This window comes from Salvelinus namaycush, chromosome 11 (genome assembly GCF_016432855.1).
Source record: "Salvelinus namaycush isolate Seneca chromosome 11, SaNama_1.0, whole genome shotgun sequence".
In the NCBI taxonomy this organism is placed as follows: Eukaryota; Metazoa; Chordata; class Actinopteri; order Salmoniformes; family Salmonidae; genus Salvelinus; species Salvelinus namaycush.
This window is the reverse complement of record NC_052317.1, coordinates 7,070,781-7,089,291: the sequence shown is the minus strand read 5'-3', so window position 1 is coordinate 7,089,291 and position 18,511 is coordinate 7,070,781.

Below are 18,511 nucleotides of genomic sequence, written 5' to 3'. Positions count from 1 at the left end.
CATAGCAAAGGGTCTGAATACATATGTAAATAAGGTATTTCTATATTTTATTTGTAATACATTTGCAAAATGTCAAAATCCTGTTTTCGCTTTGTCATTAAGATCACCATGCGCAATGCCAAGCGTCAGCTGGAGAGGTGTAAAGCTTTCCGCCAATGGACTCTGGAGCAGTGGAAACGCGTACTCTGGAGTGATGAATCACGGTTTACTATCTGGCGGTCCAACGGACTAAATTGGATTTGGGGGATGCCAGGAGAACACTACTTGCCCCAATGCATTGTGCCAACTGTAAAGTTTGGTGGAGGAGGAATAATGGCCTGGGGCTGTTTTTCATGGTTCGGGATAGGCCCCTTAGTTCCAGTGAAAGGACATCTTAATGCTACAAAGAACAATTACATTCTAGACGATTCTGTGCTTCCAACTTCCAAAGCGAGGTCCATACAGAAATGGTTTGATCGGTGTGGAAGAACTTGACTTGCCTGCGCAGAGCCCTGACCTCAACGCCATCGAACAACTTTGGGATGAACTGGAACGCCGACTGCAAGCCAGGCCTAATCGGCCAACATCAGTGCCCGACCTCACTAACGCTCGTGGCTGAATGGAAGCAAGTCCCCGCAGCAATGTTCCAACATCAAGTGGAGGCTGTTACAGCAAAAAAGGATGGACCAACTCCATATTAATGCAATGATATGTTCGACAAGCAGGTGTCCACATTATTTTGGTCATGTAGTGTATATGGAATGGATTTAAGGTCATACCAAGGATAATTTTGCTATTTGATTTTGAATTTTAAGACCCCTTGAAGTATCCCCCAAAAATATAACAAAATTATTTGTTGAAACATCTGATTTGGCCTTACTGCTATTAAGCTATACAAATGCATTGAATATCAGATTCACTACATGGAACAACAGATAGTCCCCCCTGAAGTGTCTATGCTATATCTGAGAGATATAAGAAAGATCAGGACACACACATACATACAGTTGAAGTCGGAAGTTTACATACACCTTAGCCAAAAACATTTAAACTCAATTTTTCACAATTCCTGACATTTAATCCTAGTAAAAATTCCCTGTCTTAGGTCAGTTAGGATCACCACTTTATTTTAAGAATGTTATGTCAGAATAATAGTAGAGAGAATGATTTATTTCAGCTTTTATTTCTTTCATCACATTCCCAGTTGGTCAGAAGTTTACATACACTCAATTAGTATTTGGTAGCATTGCTTTAAAATTGTTTACCTTGGATCAAACGTTTCGGGTAACCCACAATAAGTTGGGTGAATTTTGGCCCATTCCTCCTGACAGAGCTGGTGTAACTGAGTCAGGTTTGTAGGCCTACTGGCTTTTTCAGTTCTGCCCACAAATTTTCTATAGGATTGAGATCAGGGCTTTGTGATGGCCACTCCAATACCTTGACTTTGTTGTCCTTAAGCCATTTTTCCACAACTTTGGAAGTATGCTTGGAGTCATTGTCCATTTGGAAGACCCATTTGCGACCAAGCTTAAACTTCCTGACTGATGTCTTGAGATGTTGATTCACTATATCCACATAATTTTCCTCCCTCATGATGCCATTTATTCTGTGAAGTGCACCAGGCCCTCCTGCAGCAAAGCACCCCCACAACATGATGCTGCCACCCCCGTGCTTCACGGTTGGGATGGTGTTCTTCGGCTTGCAAGCCTTCCCCTTTTTCCTCCAAACATAACGATGGTCATTATGGCCAACAGTTCTATTTTTGTTTCATCAGACCAGAGGACATTTCTCCAAAAAGTCTGATCTTTGTTCCCATGTGCAGTTGCAAACCATAGTTTTATGGCGGTTTTGGAGCAGTGGCTTCTTCCTTGCTGAGTGGCCTTTCAGGTTCTGTCGATATAGGACTCGTTTTACTGTGGATATAGATACTTTTGTACCTGTTTCCTCCAGCATCTTCACAAGGTCCTTTGCTGTTGTTCTGGGATTGATTTGCACTTTTCACACCAAAGTACGTTCATCTCTAGGAGACAGAACGCGTCTCCTTCCTGAGCGGTATGACAGCTGCATGGTCCCATGGTGTCCATACTATTGTTTGTACAGATGAACGTGGTACCTTCAGGCGTTTGGAAATTGGAAATTGCCCACAAGGATGAACCAGACTTGTGGAGGTCTACAATTGTTTTTCCTGAGGTCTTGGCTGATTTCTTTTGATTTTCCCATGATGTCAAGCAAAGAGGCACTGAGTTTGAAGGTAGCCTTGAAATACATTCACAGGTACACCTCCAATTGACTCAAATGATGTCAATTAGCCTATCAGAAGCTTCTAAAGTCATGACATTTTCTGGAATTTTTCAAGCTGTTTAAAGGCACAGTCAACTTAGTGTATGTAAACTTCTGACCCACTGGAATATTGATACAGTGAATTAAAAGTGAAATAATCTGTCTGTAAACAATTGTTGGAAAAATTACTTGTGTCATGCACAAAGTAGATGTCCTAACCGACTTGCCAAAACTATAGTTTGCTAACAATACATTTGTGGAGTGGTTGAAAAATAAATTTTAATGACTCTAATCTAAGTGTATGTAAACTTCCGACTTCAACTGTACATTTTTTAATATGTATTTAACCCCATATTAGATTTCCACAGGGACTGAAAAGCTGCAGATGGATCATAGGAAGATTGAGGTGGAGTGCCCACAGGTCTGGAAAACCTGTAATCAGCCCAGTTGACAGACCCAGGTTAGTGGTCAAGTTCCTAAGGTTCAAGGACAAGATGGCTGTTCTGGAGAGAGCCAAGAACTTGAGAGGAACAAACATCTTCCTTAAAGCTGCAATATGTATCTTTTTGGGCGACCCAACCAAATTCATATACAAATGTGAGTTAAAGATCGGTCATTCTCATTGAAAGCAAGTCTAAGAAGCAATATCTGTTCTATGTGCGCTATTTCTATGCTTCCCGTTCTTGTTTTTTGTTGTTGCATGTTTTACTTTCGGTTTTGTACACCAGCTTCAAACGGCTGAAAATACAATATTTGGACTGCACCAGATTAGCCAGTTCTTGCTGTGAGATGTTACCCCACTCTTCCACCAAGGCACCTGCAAGTTCCTGGACATTTTTGGGAGGAATGGCCCTAGCCCTCACCGTCCGATCCAACAAGTCCCAGACGTGGTCAATGGGATTGAGATCCAGGCTCTTCGCTGGCCATGGAAGAACACTGACATTCCTGACTTGCAGGAAATCACGCACAGAACAAACAGTATAGCTGGTGGCATTGTCATGCTGGAGGGTCATGTCAGGATGAGCCTGCAGGAAGGGTACCACATGAGGGAAGAGGATGCTTTCCCTGTAACGCACAGCGTTGAGATTCCCTGCAATGACAATAAGCTCAGTCCGATGATGCTGTGACACACCGCCCCAGACCATGATGGACCTTCCACTTCCAAATCGATCCTGCTCCAGAGCACAGGCCTCGGTGTAACGCTCATTCCTTCAATGATAAACGCGAATCTGACCATCACCCCTGGTGAGACAAAACCGCGACCAGTCAGAGAAGAGCACTTTTTGCCAGTTCTGTCTGGTCCAGCGACAGTGGGTTTGTGCCCATAGCCAACGTTGTTGCAGGTGATGTCTGGTGAGGACCTGCCTTACAACAGGTCTACAAGCCCACAGTCCAGCCTCTATCAGCGTGTTGTGGACAGTCTGAGCACTGATGGAGGGATTGTGCGTTCCTGGTGTAACTCGGGCAGCTGTTGTTGCCATCCTGTACTTGTCCCGCAGGTGTGATGATTGGATGTACCGATCCCGTGCAGGTGTTGTTACACGTGGTCTGCCACTGCGAGGACGATCAGCTGTCCGTCCTGTCTCCCTGTAGCGCCATCTTAGGCGTCTCACAGTACCAACATTGCAATTTCTTGCCCTGGCCACATCTGCAGTCCTCATGCCTCCTTGCAGCATGCCTAAGGCACGTTCACGCAGATGAGCAGGGACTCTGGGCATCTTTCTTTTGGTGTTTTTCAGAGTCAGTAGAAAGGCCTCTTTAGTGTCCTAAGTTTTCATAACTGAGACCTTAATTGCCTACCGTTTGTAAGCTTTTAGTGTCTTAACGACCGTTCCACAGGTGCATGTTCATTAATTGTTTATGTTTCATTAAACATGGGAAACAGTGTTTAGACTCTTTACAATGAAGATATTTTGATTTTTACGAATTATCTTTGAAAGACAGGGTCCTGAAAAAGGGACGTTTCTTTTTTTGCTGAGTTTACAAACAAGACAGCAGAATGGACAGAATATGCTATTGAAGAAGGCCTTCTGCCTTTGAAGGATCAGCAAGGTCTCCTGAGCCTGGAATTCAATCTTCAGGGGTCTGACTTAAAACAAACTGGTGAGTTTCATTCCACTTTGTAACCAATTGTCTTTGATGGATTCAATGGGAGTTCAAGGATTTATGTCCACAAAAAGTTTTTTTTATGAAAAAGGCATCTCTACCCAGTAATATCTTTAAACTTTATGTAAAATAAAAGCATGATGTCTCGACCTCCAAATACCATCAGAATGAGCATACAGGTACGTGTTTCCTAGAACCATATATGCTTCCCTCACCTGGGGAAAAGCGGCAGTCACGTGTGGCTAAAAGTTTTTTGATGTCAGTTGATACATTATTGATGCAGCCTCATTGAGGATGCAGCGTGAAAGATGCCGTGTGGCATGTAATGAGGCGCACAATTACCAACCCACTGGCAAAAAAAACAACATACAATTGGAGAGGAGTAAATAGGAACACTTATTTTGCTTCCCTTCGATTGAGGGAGATTTTTAATTGGTGAGGATTTCTCATATTTACAAAATGTCTCATCGCAACACATCGCATGATGAGACTTGTGCTCTCGTTCATTACCTGCTGTCCAGAGGAATACGATAACATCTAGAGTGTCCGAGATTGCGGCTAGCAGCAGACCGTGAAGGAGAGAAAAAAGACGATCCAGGAGTGTTGAGTCACCTGTGCCATGGACTTTGGGAGAGGGGTGTATTTGAGGGTGGAGATGGTATGTGCCAGCTGGTGGAGGGAGAGATGGGGAGGATATGTTCATCTGGTACTGAGGATGGACACATCTTCCCTGTGTCTCCTTCCAGCGGCTCAGGAAATACATTCTAACCCTATCCACACCAGGCAGAACTCCTATGTGGAATTGTTATTCAAATTATTATTCATTCATTGTATTAGTTTAATAACTGATGGTTTGCTCTGTTCAAATGTTGAAATTGAACTGTCTGTTATTCTGAACATTCTAAGTCAATGGATTAGAATTTTCTTACATCATTTTTGCCTTCGAAGCCCCACTTGTGTCTCCCCTTCTACTTACAGTGGGCTCACAAATAGTTCATACTATAGTGCAATTAAATACAGAAAACAATTTGCCCCATCAACACCAATGGGCTTTCCATGGGAAGGGGAAACAGTAATTAAATGGATAATTCACCCAAATGTCCTTACCCTGTTAGCAGTCTATGGACATGGTATGATAGCAGTCCATGCTTTGTTTTTGTTTACCTGCGCGATGTTTTGAAATGGTCACATTTTAGCATTTGTGGCACAACTCCAATTCCAGTCAATGGTACTTATTTTTGAAAAATGTTATGGCCTTATTCTGCAACTACTCTTGTCTTTTGTTTATCTTCTCTTTTGTTTAAATACAGCATTTAATAGCAGAGTATCTGAATGTAATTTGGGGAGTATAGTTGGTGTAATGCTGGCTTATTGTAGTCCCATATAAGACCTGTGTGTCAACCTGTATCTGTCCCATCTCTGGACCAGGGACCTAGGTGGGAACTCAGCTGTACCTTTGTGCAGTATGTGGGCCAGACTTGGGCCACACCTTTTAATTTTACAATATGTTTTCACTATATGGCCCAGATCTTTCAGAATGAATCATTTTACAGCTTGTGCTGGCCCACACGTTTCTAATTTGATGGTGGGCAGTGTGTGGGCCAGATCTGTGCCATAATAAATTATATACCTGGGAAGAGTAAAACATATTTAAAAAAAGCATTTTGAATGTAATATAATTTAGTACTGTAAATTTCAGTACTTTACACTGTTCTCACATTAGGCAATACACTTGCATTACCCATCAAAATGTCATTTAGGCAGGTTACCTTCGTGTTCTTGGGCACAGGGACTACGGTGGTCTCCTTGAAACATGTTGGTATTAGAGACTCGGACAGGGAGAGGTTGAAAATGTCAGTGAAGACACTTGCCAGTTGGTCAGCGCATGCTCGCAGTACACGTCCTGGTAATCCGTCTGACCCTGCGGCCTTGTGAATGTTGACCTGTTTAAAGGCCTTACTCACATCGGCTGCGGAGAGCGTGAACACACAGTCATCCGGAACAGCTGGTGCTCTCATGCATGTTTCAGTGTTATTTGGCTCAAAGCGAGCATAGAAGTAGTTTAGCTTGTCTGGTAGGCTTGTGTCACTGGGCAGCTCTCGGCAGTGCTTCCCTTTGTAGTCTGTAATGGTTTGCAAGTCCTGCCACATCTGACGAGCGTCGGAGCAGTACAGTTCGATCTTAGTTCTGTATTAACGCTTTGCCTGTTTGATGGTTCGTTGGAGAGCATAGCGGGATTTCTTATAAGCTTCCGGGTCCTTGAAAGCGGCAGCTCTAGCCTTTAGCTCAGTGCGGATGTTGCCTGTCGTCCTTGGCTTCTGGTTGGGGTATGTACGTACGGTCACTGTGGGGACGACGACGTTGATACACTTATTGATGAAGCCAATGACTGATGTGGTGTACTCCTCAATGCCATAGGAAGAATGACGGAACATATTCCAGTCTGTGCTAGCAAAACAGTCCTGTAGCTTAGCATCTGCTTCATCTGACCACTTTTTTATTGAGCGAGTCACTGGTGCTTCCTCACATTTTTGCTTGTAAGCAGGAATCAGAAGGATAGAATTATGGTCAGATTTGCAAATGGAGGGCGAGGGAGAGCTTTGTACGCGTCTGTGTGTGGAGTAAAGGTGGTCTAGAGTTTTCCCCTCTGGTTGCACATGTAACATGCTGACAGAAATTTGGTAAAACAGATTTAAGTTTCCCTGCATTTCAGTCCCCGGCCACTAGGAGCGCCGCCTCTGGATGAGCGTTTTCCTGTTTGCTTATGGCCGTATACAGCTCATTGAGTGCGGTCTTAGTGCCAATGTCGGTCTGTGGTGGTATGTAAACAGCTACGAAAAATACAGATTAAAACTCTCTAGGTAGATAGAGTATCTCATGATAAGCTGTATACCACACTACCTCAGGCGAGCAAAACCTCGAGACTTCCTTAGATATCGTGCAACAGCTGTTGTTTACATATATGCATAGTCTGCCACTCCTTGTCTTACCAGACGCCGCTGTACTATCCTGCCGATACAGCGTATAACCAGCCAGCTGTATATTGATAATGTCGTCGTTCAGCCACATCTCCGTGAAGCATAAGATATTCGTTTTTAATGTCCCGTTGGTAGTTTAATCTTCCTCGTAGGTTGTCAATTTTATTTTCCAATGATTGCACATTAGATAGTAGAACGGAAGGCGGGGGGGGGGGGGGGGGGTTATCCGATCACCTACGAATTCTCAGAAGGCAGCCCGACCTCCGTCCTCTTTTTCTCCGTCGTCTCTTCACGCAAATGACGGGGGTTTGGGCCTGTTCCCGGGAAAGCAGTATGTCGTTCACATCGGGCTCGTCGGACTTGTTAAAGAAAAAAAAAGCTTCTGCCAGTTCATGGTGAGTAATCGCTGTTCTAAATGTCCAGTTATTTTTGGTCATAAGAGACGGTAACAGCAACATTATGTACAAAATAAGTAAAAAAATTAAGATACAAACAACGTAAAAAACTAAACATAAAACACAATCGGTTAGGAGCACGTAAAACATCAGCCATCATCTCCAGCGCTGTCTTTATGATGGGGATTGCAATCAAACACCTTCCACCTGTATTGTAATCATGTATTCCATTTTAGAGTCATGTATTGTACTTATGGTTACGGTCCTGTGTGGCTCAGTTAGTAAGAACATTTCACTAGCAACACCAGAATTGTGGGTTCGATTCCCACTGGGGTCACATATGAAAATGTGTTGACTCACTGTTGTCATTTTGGATAAAAGCGCCTGCTACGTAAATGGCATATATTACGGTATTACAGTACTGTATTGGCGAATGCATTTTTAGTAAAGCAGTATGCAACCCCCATATCATAATGACCCCAGCAACTTAATTTTGGATACACATTTACTGTATACGGGATGCATGTCTCATACAGTACATATAGTTAATACCATAATGTAGTTTTATGAGGTACTATTTATACATAAAGTATGAACATACACTACCGTTCAACAGTTTGGGGTCACTTAAAAATGTGCTTTTCTTTCAAGAACAAGGACATTTCTTGGGCCATTAAAATAACATCAAATTGATCAGAAATACAGTGTAGACATTGTTAATGTTGTAAATGACTATTTATGGAATGTCTACATAGGCGTACAGAGGCCAGTTATCAGCAACCATCACTCCTGTGTTCCAATGGCACGTTGTGTTAGCTAATTCAAGTTTATCATTATAAAAGGCTAATTGATCATTAGAAAACCCTTTTGCAATTATGTTAGCACAGCTGAAAACCACACAGCTAATTAAAGCAATAAAACTGGCCTTCTTTAGACTAGTTGAGTATTTGGAGCATCAGCATTTGTCGGTTCGATTACACACTCAAAATGTCCAGAAACAAAGCCCTTTCTTCTGAAACTTGTCAGTCTATTCTTTCACTGAGAAATGAAGGCTATTCCATGCGAGAAATTGCCAAGACACTGAAAATCTCGTACAACGCTGTGTACTACTCCCTTCACAGAACAGCACAAACTGTCTCTAACCAGAATAGCAAGAGGAGTGGGAGGCCCGGTGCACAACTGAGCAAGAGGACAAGTACATTAGTGTCTAGTTTGAGAAACAGACGCTTCACAAGTCCTCAACTGGAAGCAGCATTAAATAGTACTCGCAAAACACCAGTCTCAACGTCAACAGTGAGGAGGCAACTCTGGGATGCTGGCCTTCTAGGCAGAGTTCCTCTGTCCAGTGTCTGATCTTTAGCCCATCTTAATTTTCAATTTTTATTGGCCAGACTGAGATATGGCTTTTTCTTTGCAACTCTGCCTACCTTTTTTATGTTTAATACATTTTCAAAAATGTATTAAAACCTGTTTATTGATTTGTCATTATAGGGTAGTGTGTGTAGATTGATGAGGATTTTTTGTTTTATTTAATCCGTTTTACAATAAGGCTGTAACATAACAAAATGTGGAAAAAGTAAAGAGGTCTGAATACTTTCCGAATGTACTGTATATACCGTATTTAGCTGCTACTCATTAACTTTTTATAAAAAGTACACATCAAATAGCCTAACAATGAGGTAGTTGGCTTGAGGATAAATTCAGCCACAATTTACTGTTTAACTTAGCGGGTTCTCTCTGGCTAATAGCCTACACAAATGGGCTGCAATAGTCAAGGTAAATTAAATGAAATCTAATTAAGTCCAACTTGAGACTCGCCAGGTCTCCTGAAGTCCTACTTTTTGTGCAAATGTTTCCACCATGCCCTGAAAGTCCAGGTTGCAGTCCCGACTGTTTTCTATACTGAGTATTGCCAACCCACTTTCCTGAGACATTGTGCGTTATATGTCCATTGCGCTGCACGAAATGTTAACTTAGTCTTGAATGACGCATGCCAAGATATACCAGAGATAAGGGACTGTTGACATTTACAACCACACAACTCAAATGCCGCTTCACCAAAATGAACGAAATTGAAAACCACTTTGTTCAAGCCCTCAAGAACGGTTGTCCACTAAAGACGCTAATCCGTTTGCAGTATTCAGATGACCTGTCCCCAGAGCTTCCTATACAGTTTCCGTAACGTGTTGAGGCCGGCAATTAAGGAGAATGCGGCTCAATTAAATATGTTACAGAACCGCTGTATTTGAAGCACCACTCCCTTCTCCCCAGTTTCCCTGATGTTGCTACGGCAATCAAGTTTTTACCATCCCTGTAACGGTCTCTTCAGCAGAGAGATCATTTTCTAAACTATAGCTCATAATATAAACTACCTAAGAAGCATTTGAACACCTGAGTAAGCTTCACCCATTGAACTAGCGTCGTCGTAACCTTGACCTTTGTTCACCGATATTCCCCTTATACTTTCAAAATCCGTTAAAAAAAATATTAAAAAAGGCCAGAGGCACTTTTTCAGTCACATTCACAAAAAAAGGTTAATTACTTTTTGGAGGCTTCTATGACAGGTGCATGGGCCTACAGAACTCGTGGGCCCCCGCCTAGTGGGGGCTGGCCGGGACCCCAGTGCCTTTGATCACACATTGGATATAACTGATGGACATTTTGATAGGTACTGCAAGTGTATTGCCTAATGTGAAAAGTGTAATGTCCTATTGTTTACAGTACTGTAGCATATTACATTCAAAGGCCAATTTTGAAACATGCATCTTGCTATTGGATAAACTGGTTGTTAAAACAACACAATTGAAAATGTATATCATTATATTGTGTTTTGGTGATTCAATTATCGTTCCCATGGTATTTCACTGCAAACGTATATTTTGGATCAACGGCTATGTGGTGAAAGATGTCTCCAAACAAAATGAATGCACAATAAAAGGATTTGAATATAAGTGTTACCATTATGTTGTTTTGTTCTAAATTCACCACATACTTGTGAAAATAGCACCAAAGCAATTGAAAAATAATATATAACTGACATTAGGATGAATAAATATCCACTGCTATACACAATGGGCGCTTCGTTTCAGAACTTAGTCGGAGACAATACGGAGATCAGATGAGACCTCAGTCCGAATATGTTTACAGTAAAGAAAAAAACGTTCCATGTGTGTTACAAGACATACAGTACGTGCAAAAAGGATGCCTGTAGAGGGTGAGTCAATGCCCAACACACAGTCAAGGTCATTGCACACACATACAAAGATTGCTTTTGTGAAGCCAAAACAAAGGAGTTTAAATACGTTGTGTTCCATTGCGTTCATATTACACTGTACAAAAATATAAACGGAACATGCAACAATTTCAAAGATTTTACTGAGTTACAGTTCATATAAGCAAATCCTTCAATATAAATCAATTCATTAGGCCCTAATGTATGGATTTCACTTGACTGGACAGGGGTGCAGCCATGGGTGGGGCTGGGAGGGAATAGGCCCACCTACTTGGCAGCCAGGCCCACCGACTGGGGAGCAAAGCCCAGCCAATCAGAATGAGTTTTTCCCCACAAAAGGGTTTTAGCGTTATCCCATGATTGACTTATGATGATGGTTAAAACATTACTCAGATACATGTTTTAATATTAACATTGTCTGAAGAAGTATGCATTTCTCTTCAAATATATTGATAATTGTATCGTGGAAAACCTGTTTAATGTTATAGAAGTTGAAGGATGGTATTCATTTTTTTAATGTCATTTTTATTTCACCTTTATTTAACCAGGTAGGCTAGTTGAGAACAAGTTCTCATTTACAACTGCGACCTGGCCAAGATAAAGCAAAGCAGTGCGACAAACACAGTTACACATGGAATAAACAAACATACAGTCAATAATACAATAGAGAAAGTCTATATACAGTGGTGGCAAATGTGGTAAGATAAGGGGGGTGAGGCAATAAATAGGCCATAGTGACGAAATAATTACAGTATGGCAAATTAAACACTGGAGTGATAGATGTGCAGAAGATGAGTGTGCAAGTAGCGGTACTGGGGTGCAAAGGAGCAAAATAAATAACATGGTGATGAGGTAGTTGAATGGGCTATTTACAGATTGGCTATGTACAGGTGCAGTGATCTGTGAGCTGCTCTGACAGCTGGTGCTTAAAGCTAGTGAGGGAGATATGAGTCTCCAGCTTCAGTGATTTTTGCAGTTCGTTCCAGTCATTGGCAGAAGAGAACTGGAAGGAAAGGCGGCCGAAAGAGGAATTGGCTTTGGGGGTGACCAGTGAAATATACCTGCTGGAGCGCGTGCTGCGGGTGGGTGCTGCTATGGTGACCAGTGAGCTGAGATAAGGCGGGGCTTTACCTAGCAACGACTTATAGATGACCTGGAGCCAGTGGGTTTGGCGACGGATATGAAGCGAGGGCCAGCCAACGAGAGCATACAGGTCGCAGTGGTGGGTAGTATATGGGGCTTTGGTGACAAAACGGATGGCACTGTGATAGACTGCATCCAATTTTCTGAGTAGAGTGTTGGAGGCTAGTTTGTAAATGACATCACTGAAGTCAAGGATCGGTAGGATAGTCAGTTTTACAAGGGTATGTTTAGCAGCATGAATGAAGGATGCTTTGTTACGAAATAGGAAGCCGATTCTAGATGTAATTTTGGATTGGAGATGCTTAATGTGAGTCTGGAAGGAGAGTTTACAGTCTAACCAGACACCTAGGTATTTGTAGTTGTTCACATATTCTAAGTCAGAACCGTCCAGAGTAGTGATGCTGGACGGGCGGGTAGGTGTGGACAGCGATCGGTTGAAGAGCATGCGTTTAGTTTTACTTGCATTTAAGAGCAGTTGGAGGTCACGGAAGGAGAGTTGTGTGGCATTGAAGCTGTTAGTTAACACAGTGTCCAAAGAAGGGCCAGAAGTATACAGAATGGCGTCGTCTGCGTAGAGGTGGATCAGAGAATCACCAGCAGCAAGAGTGACACATAATACATTAACATCATATCTAAATAACCATAGGCTATCAATCCCAATGTCAACTGCCTCCAGACAATTCATTGGACATTTTATCCCAATTGACCTTGTTGACTGATTTGTATGTATTTTTTCAATTTACCATGGATCATTGATCCTATGTAAGCCTAATCAATTTCAGCAGACACGCACTGACTGCAATGCACGTCACAACGGGCAAAGGCAAGGGTCATGACACATTACCTTTGTAGGCCACTCAAAACATGGCATTATAACCATGAGTCCAAAGACAGATAAATGTTATAGACATCAGTGAGTGTTTCCAAAATGCATCTCTCCATGCCAATAAGACAGAAAGCCAACACACAGACTAAGGGGGAGAGAGAGAGAGAGAGAGAGAGAGAGAGAGAGAGAGAGAGGAGTGTGTAGCAGTTGCGAGATGAGATCACAGATGACGGCCACGGTATATAGCACAGCCTGGCCAAGACAGACTCCCCCAGGGCACTGCCAGAGACAGGGCTATTCAGAAGACACAGAGATACTCGGTTGTTAACTAGTGTTGACCATGTTGGAACCAAACGTTCCATGACAATAACATTGTCATTTACATCCTTAGTAGAATGTAATGATCTTGAAACTACGGGTGCCACAATGGCACTCAAATCGTTTTGCCATTGTAAATCTACGGCGCTCTAGGCTGACTAAGACTTGACTCCTCCACATGAGTCCCAGAGCAAGCCAATAAGCTTGACATAGTCCCACATTCCCAATGACAAGAACAATTTTGAGGACATATGAGCAGTTTTGGATTCCTTTCAGCAGTAGACCATTGAGTACCCACACTCAGAAACTGAACGAAGATTGTATGTGCTTCCTACTAGGGCTTGCACAATTGTTGTATAATTGTGTCACCAACAATTATGCGTAATAATCGTTATATTAGTATTAACACATTCATTATATGAGAAGAGGGGATTGAATTTGATATTAAAGTAGATATAGTTTCCCCATAAGTTTATTTTTTTTAATTTTTTACATGAAGAGTGTAAAGTTGGTCATTATTTTACGAGCAGACTGTCACGGTTGGGTGGAGCTTCATTTCCAACATTTCAAAGCGGTCAGAACCATTCCTTTTTTGAGACGGTGTCACCAAAGCTGTGTTGCATTCATTAGGTATGTCGTAGCTAAGTTTAAAAGATGCATTATGGTGCATTACAAGCTCAAAACATTTTTCTACAAAAATGACAATTACATCCATAACCGTGCTATTCGCATGACAATTAATCCTTACCCCTAATTCCATAATCGTCACAGCCCTACTTCATACCTGCCTTATTTAACATAAGGCTAGATAAGCTTTTCTGGGCCCAAAAACGATTTAGTAGAGCACTTTTCTGTAAGAAAATCGGCAATTCCACTCAGAGAGGAGTAGTTACAGTAGCGACTAATTCATCATACGCTTTTAGTGCCGACCCGTCCCGCTAACGCGGAGCGCTGTAGCTAAGTGACCCAGCAACCCACTGCAGGAAGTCTAATTGTTTAGAAACATTTATCATCTGGGTGAGTTTGTCAATTACCTTCATTCAATGGCAGTGGACAGTGTGTTGCCTGATGGATTAAAATCCCTCCTCTGGGTGAGTCTTGATGACAGACAGAGAGGGAAAATGGGGAAATGACAAAACGGGAGACCAGGGATGGGGAAGTTCTGTCAATTTCACTAGATGACATGTACTGAATCAGGGCTCGGCCCCTCGAAATGTCTAGAGACGGGAACATAATTCAGAGCGCAGCTTTGGCTGACCTACCAGGCACTTCTCAAAGCTTCAGCTAGGGAAGGAAACCGAGTTAGGTGTGCAATGTGCATCCATGTTAATCCATGTGTAAATCTATCATAGATGGCCTTTAGGCAAAGTCTAAAAACATTATTCCCTCGGTGCATATGTTTTGATACTGCAAAGGCACCATACACAATGGTGCATCAGCTCCAGCTACCACAGGCTTGATATTCCATATCAGAGACCAGCCAGAAGCTCAGTGGGGATCTGGGATCGAATTTCCACTCCCCTGACATATATTCTTCATCAGACAGTAATGTAGAAATTCCAGACGTCAATCATCTTCAGGCTCCCTTGATGTAGCTGCACAGAAAGCATGGCATCCTGATCAGCTGGGGCTTCTGGCCAGACATCTATCACAGTCAGAATCATGAAGCATTTAATTTATAGTCACCCTCTGGCTATTACAGTATCCACTTTGAAAAATAATGACAAATCGAGACCATGGGGCTATAAAAGGTTCTATCTGCGCAAAACATAGTTCTGAGATATTGAGCATCAAGTTTTCACCTCCCCGATTTCAGAACTGTTTTGTAGTGAATTCTTCTTTCATAACCCATTAAGGTCCTCCTCATCTTAAAAAAGGTACCTAGAGTATCATATTCCTAAAATGTTTGTACAATCACAGATAGAAATTTATGGCAATCTGGATTCAGACAATGTTAAAATGATTTCAATTTTAATAAGAAAGTACTGATATTTAAATGATGAAAGAGAATACCCTTCTTTCTAATACTTCCTCAAATATATGTTCATCACACATTTGTTAAAGAGATAGGATATAGTTCCTTAAAATGACACTACAGATAACTAGCAACATTGCTAAAGCTTAGCTCTGGATGAGTAAATGTATATATTTTTCTGGTCTCGGACACTGAAAGTCACTCAACTACTTGCTATTAAATCAATAAAATGCGGTAAATTTGTAATTTTACTGAAATAACCTCAATGGAAAGGGTTCCATATTGATATAGAACAAAACAAAAACAGTAATGCCTCTCCTAGGGGCCTAAGGCACCTGTATTTATTCGTTTTTTACCATATCTTATAGTCAGCTTATCGTATGGTCATTTTTCTGAAAAGGTGGTGAAAGCAAATGCAAGTAATTTAAAAAGGAGGACTACAGCCTAAAATTTGTAACATCTTAATTTGCAGAAAATGCAAACATGTAGTGTATTTGAGTTTTAAAAAAGGCTTCTGAAGTTTATAATTACCACTTTGAAATTTCAGACTTGATTTGCCCTAACAAAAAATTTATCAACCCCTAGCTCTGGTGGACATTCCTGCATGCCAATTGCACACTCCCTCATAACTTGAGACCTGTGACATTGGGTTGACAAAACTCCACTTTTGAGTGGCCTTTTATTGTCCCCAACACAAGGTGCACCTGTGTAATAATCATGCAGTTTAATCAGCTTCTTGATATGGAGAAGTGCTCACTAACAGGGATGTAAACAAATTTGTGGACAAACTCAGAGAATTTAGCTTTCGTGTGTATGGAACATTTCTGGGATCTTTTATTTCATCTCATGAAACCAACACATTACATTTATATTTTTGTTCAGTATAGTTTGTCCTCAATCATCGTTGAAGCTGACTTCTCAGATAAATAGCGAATGTTGCTTGTAGTTTGATTTAGCTAGTTAGTTGTCATTACTTTGAGAAAAGCTGCAACTATGCTCTGATCATGGATGGGAGCATCTTCAACAAGAAGAAAGCAAGGCAAGATATGCTAGCTAGCTGGTTAAGAACACAATGCATTAGCTAGACTTTATAAACCATCAGGCCTTCACTACCTGCATCTTCTTTGTGTTGTAGTAGGCTATAGCCAGTGTTGTTGGAGTGACAGTACTATTGAAGACAAGTTGCTGCTATAACCTAAATGTTTCACTTACTATTTCACTAGCCATGGTATTTTTCATCCCTGTATCCCACAAAATAAGTTAGATAGCTAACAAGTGAATGTTAATTCATTGAGACCGAGGGAGAGATAGAGATAAGACACACAGCGGAAGAGTGCCCCTGTGTGTGTGTTGAAAACATTTGTGACTCCATGACAATTTACTTTATTGTGGACGCAAATAATGACTGAAAGCACTGAAACATGTTTTTCCCCCCCTCAGGGTAAGATGAAGGGAATGGGCAGGCTCATGAATCTAGTGGCCTGCACTGGATTCAACGTGGTCGTTACCATGGAGCACTCAGCTAGGGTAAGAATGATGACCTACTGTAGTAGTTTGTGTTTGTTACAGATCTTTTTGTTGGTCAACACACGCCACTACCCAGTCACTTTCGTTTTGCACACTAGTACTATACCATTTTACTTGCTTCTCTACAGTTATATGTGATTGTCTTGTAGTGTTGTGAGTATTGATTTGTTTTTATACTCATTTAACCTCTAATTCCTCCCAAACCCGGATCCGGGAGCACCCCCATCAGTAAAAAAGCTGACTAGCATAGCCTAGCATGGCGTCACAAGTAAATACTAGCATCTAAATATCATTAAATCACAAGTCCAAGACACCAGATGAAAGATACACATCTTGTGAATCCAGCCATCATTTCTGATTTTTAAAATGTTTTACAGGGAAGACACAATATGTAAATCTATTAGCTAACCACGTTAGCAAAAGACACCACTTTTTTTACTCCACCAGTTTTTTACTCCATCAGTAGCTATCACAAATTCGACCAAATAAAGATATAAATAGCCACTAACCAAGAAACAACTTCATCAGATGACAGTCTGATAACATATTTATTGTATAGCATATGTTTTGTTAGAAAAATGTGCATATTTCAGGTATAAATCATAGTTTACCATTGCAGCCACCATCACAACTCTCACCAAAGCGACTAGAATAACTACAGAGAGCAACGTGTATTACCTAATTACTCATCATAAAACATTTCTTAAAAATACACAGCGTACAGCAATTGAAAGACACAGATCTTGTGAATCCAGACAATATTTCAGATTTTCACAGTGTTTCACAGCGAAAACACAATATAGTGTTATATTAGCTTACCACAATAGCAAACATCACAACAGCATTGATTCAAGCCAAACATAGCGATAACGTATAAACCACCAAAAGATATTAATTTTTTCACTAACCTTCTCAGAATTCTTCAGATGGCATTCCTATAACATCATATTACACAATGCATATAGAGTTTGTTCGAAAATTTGCATATTTAGCGGCACAAATCGTGGTTATACAATGTGATTAGTGGCCAAAACTTCAAGCAATCTGTCCGGCGCCATCTTGGAGAGGCACCTATTCTAATCGAAAACTATTCATAAACTTGACTAAAAAATACAAGTTGGACAGCAAATGAAAGATAAATTAGTTCTTAATGCAATCGCTGTGTTAGATTTTTAAAATTAACGTTACTGCGCAATACAGCGTGCGCTAAAGCGAGACCGCACCATAATTCATGGCGGAATTATTATTTGACATATGTCAACATAAATACGAATTAACAGCATAAAGACTGCTTACTATTAGCTGAGCTTCCATCAGAATCTTGGGCAAGGTGTCCTTTCTCCAGAACAATCGTCTTTGGGTTGAAAGATGTCCTCTTGTCCTGTCGAAATAGCCGCTAACGTTAGCCACCCACTGGAGAGGTGTCCAACTCGTGAAAGCGCATCACAAAGAAATCCAGGAAAATCGCAATGAACTGCTATAAGTCGGTTTAAATTAACTACCTTATGATGTCTTTAACACCTATAACGAATAAAAACATGACCGGAGATATAGAACTACTAAAACGAAAGCGTTTGCAGGACGCCATTGTGATGTCTTCTTGCGCCAGGCGCACCGTTGAAAAGGACGGTACTTCCGTTCCACGGTCTTATATAGGGCCCCAGATTGCGCAATCCACTCCATTCAAATTCTCCCCACTTACTGACATCTAGAGGAAGACGTATGCAGTGCATGTAGCCTGATGGCTTACAT